Below are 5,838 nucleotides of genomic sequence, written 5' to 3'. Positions count from 1 at the left end.
CACTTTTCACCAACTGCTCAATCCTATTGAGGTTGATATGACCTAACCTTAGATGCCAAAGATGGGCATTTTTCTTAGGAGAAACCTTTGGTCTTTTAGTTATTGTCATTGTACTGAACATTTCAGTGTTAAACAAGGCTTTTATGACTAACAGCCTTAGTATATATAAGTTACTTTTCATCGTACCAAAACCAATCTCCATTCCATTCTTAAAAATAAACACTTTATTCTCAGAAAAGAAGATGGTATAACCTTGTTCAATGAGACAAGAAACCGAGATTAAGTTCCTCTTGATATGAAGAACTACGAAACATTATCCAGTAACGGATAACGTTTCTAGTCAAAAAATAACTTCAGCCTACCTACAGCAACAGCTAAAACAACCTCACTAGTATTGACTCAAAGAGTCATCTCTCCTTGTGGCAATATTTGCCAGGAACCGAATTCTTGGTAAGCGAAACTAACGTGATTAGTAGCACTCGAATCAAGGATCCAGGCAGAATCATCATTCTTTACTAAACACGTCTCTAAGACCAATAAATCACATTTACTGTCTTTAGACATCCTTCTCTCTTGGAGAGTAGTGGAATCAGTATCAGAACCTAAATAATCTCCAAGTTCCATTTCAGAGAACACTTCTTTTCTATGAACCTTAACAAAGTCAACAACAATTGCTTCCTCTTCCTAGAGTTTAATTTGGGAACTGGCACTACTGATTTTGTCATCCATCCCTTTGTGCTCGAAAAGTAAGAACTAAGATTCAAACAATCTTGCAATGAGTCCATGATCTCACGTGCAATGACCATATTCTCAACCCTTTTGGCCAAAGCATCAGGTATGCTAGCCAAAATGTGAAGTTTGGCCAATGAATTAGCCTTCATCCACACCTCATATGCATTACGAATACTTCGCAGTGTATCAAGGGTCGGGACTTGAGGACATTCCTCAACCATGACAAATTTGAGGTCGTTTTCCATGAAATACATTTTACAAGACTCTTTCCACTGTATGTAATCGGTCAAATTAGAGGCATTACACGAAAATACAAACAAGTTGCTGAAAACAAAAACACATTGACCTACGTTAGGTTTTAAGCAAATACCCGTTCATCCAATAAGGTTTAGCAAAACTAACATGAACCCCGTGTGATATCTAGTTTCGCAATGACGCTTCAAAGGTTTAGGACAAAAGCTGCCGAAGGGAGGTCAATTATCCCTCCTCTGAATTGAGAAATTCTCAACCAGCCATTAATACCAGAATAACTTTTGCTCCTATAACGACTAGCCATCATTGATTTGGTAAGGAGATCATTAACTTACTTAACAACCTTTCGTATGTGTGACTTGCCATTTTAGGCTCTAGAGATCCGCCCTAAGCAGCCAATCCGAAGGGAAAAAATCCGATTAGGGAAAAACCTAAAGTGACCTTATCCATTTCTAGAGTTCACCTTGATCTTGACCAATTGCACAAAACCCATCCGAAGGGGGACGCTCCCAGGGCGCTACAAGGGAGTACAAAATGATCTCACGGAGTAAACCAATGACAGAAACCGTAGGACGTGTTGACACACACCCTTCATTCACTTACTATAAACACTCTCTCCATCCACTTTGATATTGACTCATGCAAACACCATCCGAAGGGGGATGCTCACAAGGCATCATGAAGCGATGCATGAATCTCACGGTGTGAACATATAGGGAGAAATATGAGTGGAATCATTGACATATCAGATACATATTTTCCTCCCACTGAGTATTTTGTAACATAGGGTTTGGTTAACTTAGAAAAAACATGGCTAAGGATTTTAACAAAGTGACGTTTTAGGTTTGCCTAAGAGTAACTTGTACCTTGGATAGTTTAAACAACTTTTGATCATCATCCATTAAACTCTTTAACGGAGTCTTTGACCAACTGTTGCATGCTTGCAGGAAATCTATCTAATTCACCTTTCCAGGTAAGTTCCCAAGTAAAGGTATTCTGTTTTTGTCAGCTCAAGTACCCCAGCCTAGACAAAACCCGCCTTAGACAAAAGGTCCTTTATAGATAGATTTAATAAAATTTTAATCTTTTATGCCAATCACTTTAATCCTATTAAAGCGATTTAAAAAGATTAAACTTAGGTTACTAATCCCATTTGAACCTTGAACTTAGGTCTATCTCAATCCAATTTTAAAACCCTTTTAAAACATGAGTTCTCCCTAAGTTCGCATGCAACTCTTTCTTATTGATTTTAGTTGCTATTATAACACTTATAACAGAAACAACCAAAACCAAACACAATGCTAAAAAAACACATACAAGGCATTAATAACTTTTATAAATAGCCTAAGTGTCATGCTCCATATATTGTTCATTCATTGCTACCTTTTTATATACAAACAAGCAACGAACCAATCAAAACATGCTTCCATACACCCTTATACTATAATGCTTATAATATAAAGATGATGCATGAATATGCTTACTGCATGCAAAAATATACACTTATATTTCATGATGCATACACATGCTTTCTTGTAATTTTTTCATGCTATACTATAACACTTATAATACATGATGCATGAATAATTGCACAACCTAAGGTGGGTTTTAAATCTATATGTCAAACACTTCACCATATAAACCACATGCATCTTATGTACAGTAAACAAAATAACAAGAAGTCTCTGGTTGAACCATCTAGGCGAAGCAACGCATTTCCACTGATCGTGTACCAAAACTTCCCCGTGATCATCTACACGAAAGAGCAAACGCTCTACTCAATCGTTTACTTATGCTTTCAGAGCTAAACAATCATTTAGCAACGATCGTATACCTTTTGCTATGCGATGAAGCATGAGGTACACGATCGTGTAGCACGCTTCGTAACTCAAGCCTTATACGATCGTCTAAATGACAACAATGCGGTGAAGCATTATCGTCTAAAGGATCGTTAAGCGAGTGCCTTCATATCGTATACCACGTGATCGTGTAGTTAGTAACTATGTGATGAGCATGCTAACTACAAGATCGTTTAGAACGTGCCTTTTATTAAACGATGAGCATCAAATGCTCCTACTCGATCGTTTACCTCCAGCATCTACGCGATCGAGCAACCAACGCTACGCGATAGAGTAAATGATTTACCCCATCGTTTAGTAAATACTACACGATCGCATATAAAAAGCTACACGATCGTTTACCTGAGGCTACACGACACGACCAACTCTTGGTCTTCTTCCTCGCTGAGAACCACATCTCCATGCTTCAAAACTTCATCACGAACGACTCGACTAACTCAAACACTTTGAATTATAGACTCAATTGCATGTTAATTATGCCCAAAAACATAGAGGCCCTTGCAAACTAAAACTTTGTAATTTAAAGAAAGCTTTAAACAGAGGTAATTAAACTCGTAAACATTCATCAACGCCATCCATAAACACATTTAACAATTAAACGCAATGCAAAAAACCCACCACAACTGTAAAAGAAGTTCAAACAGACATGAAATTTGGAATTTAGAACAACCTGGCTCTAATACCAATTGAAGGAAATCGGACATAAGGATTTTCATGAGTAGCAGAATGATCGTTCCAAATTTTATTCGTATTTGAACATAAACAATTACAACACAAAAATGGAAACATACAGGCTATGCACTATACGAAATTACAACATGCTTTTAATACGTTCAAGGGAAAGAATAATATACCTTTGAAAACTCATCTTCAACACCCTTGATCATGAACACTCGAACAATCAGCAAGACTGCAAACCCGAATGCTCGTACACTACGAAAGCTACACTGCACGATCACAATGATCACGAACTCAGCGATCTCCAAGATCACGAACACAGCGAACGACCTCCTATGAACCTTGACAATGTCGACTTAAGTATGACACCACCACAATGGCTACCTTGGTATACTCAGTGTGAGAATCCAGAAGTGTGGGCTTTGTGTGGACTTGGTTAGAGGACGAGACCGGAGGAAGAACAATCGTGTAAATGATTGAGCAAGTGGGAGATGGCAGAGGACTATCGTATAGACGATGCCCAATCGTTTAGAAGATGCTCCGCGATCATTTAAAAGAAGCTCTGCGATTGTTTAGCTATCGGCCAACTGAGTGACTTATTGTGTAGATTCACTCCACGATCTTCTAGTCTCTCTTCAGCTATCGTTTAGTAAATCGTATTTACTTGACAGCCACCGTGAGAACTTTTGAGAATAGAAACTGTCAATCATCAACTAAATTTAGGAAAACATTTTTCCTTTTATCTCACGGTTACCATGAAACTACCAATAACCTCCTACTCAATTGGTTATTAGAGAAAAGAAGATAATTATCCAATAATTAATATTATTATAAATACATATGATAACCAACTCACCATAGTATATTTATAACTTATAGTTTTAATATTTCATCTCATGAAATATATAAACCATAGCTCTTTTTCTATTTCATGATATTTAATGTAAATCTCATTTACATTAATCCTTCACTTGATGTATCTCATACATCACACCGATCATATCATATATAATCGAATTACCTCTTGTCAATTTAAACATTTCAAATCAACACCAAGAACTGATCCTTAACTTGAATTCATTGAGCTACCAAGGGGACTTTATGGACCTATAGCTCGAAGCTTCAACAGTATGTGAATAACTGACTAAACTCTTTAATCACGGAATCCACCATCTGTTAATTGCCAGGCCATCCACTAAAAACTAACTACTGAACTCTCCTTACTATAGATATATTATGTGTCCATATCAACTAATCAACAGTATGATAACTCTTCAAAGATCGTTCGTAAGTACAACTGGGCCAATAACGGTTATGCCCCTGTAGTTACATCTAACTTCTTAAGTACCACCAATTCCTCTAATGAAAATAAGTCATAGTCTTACTATGACTGAGTTCTCTCTTCTAAAGAGAAGCTGTGGCCACTATGCTCAAGTCCCGGAATCAGTTCTTAAGGGAGCAATCTATCTACTTACCCCTACTTCAGAGAAGGAGTGAATTCCATCTTGTGTAACTGAGTTCCCAGCTCCTAAATCAGACAAGTTCCTAAAAAGGTAGGCATGTTGAGTTGGTAATCTGGCCACTCTCACCCATACTAATCAAAGGACCGCCCTAAAAGATAGGAGTTCTCAGAACACTCAGGATTGAGGTCATTTCACCTATGATGGTTTAGGTGAGATGTAAGTCTCCAGTATCAACAACATCATATGTAGAGACTAGCCATCTCGTGGTTCGGTCTTATACAAACTCTTTGTATAGGACACCCCCACTCGTATGTCTCTACATGAATGGTTAGGATCTACCATCTGTAGTAGGTCACAACATTTACAAACCTCTACAAAGCAGACCGTATCCATAGTGTCACCAAGATCAGGTATCCCTCTTAATCCTTATACTACAGACCTATTTTGGTTATCACTTAAGGTATGATCCACTTGTATATCTCATATACATGCTTAAGTTTACATACAATAACCATGGAGCTTTGTTTTTTTGGATATGAGTAAATGCCAGATAAAATAACTCTTATTTTATTCATAACAATGTGTATATATTACAAACTACGAGACTCCAGGAGAATTAGAACAACAATCCCAAAACAGGTGTTCATAATACACTCAGGATTAATACTAAATTGCCTAGATCATCCTATTAAAATAGAAACCTAATTAGTAAACTATTCACCTTCTTTAATTCTCGATCATGTTTATAACGATGAATGATGATGAGAATGAGTGTTTGAGATGGTAAATAATGAGGATACTTAATCTATCTTTTGGTATACAAAAGATGCTATGCGTTGGACTGATGATATGCG

The sequence above is a fragment of the Benincasa hispida genome, chromosome 3, assembly GCF_027475165.1.
Source record: "Benincasa hispida cultivar pf3 chromosome 3, pf3_genome.v1.1, whole genome shotgun sequence".
NCBI classification, from domain to species: domain Eukaryota; kingdom Viridiplantae; phylum Streptophyta; class Magnoliopsida; order Cucurbitales; family Cucurbitaceae; genus Benincasa; species Benincasa hispida.
This window is presented reverse-complemented; position numbering follows the sequence as displayed.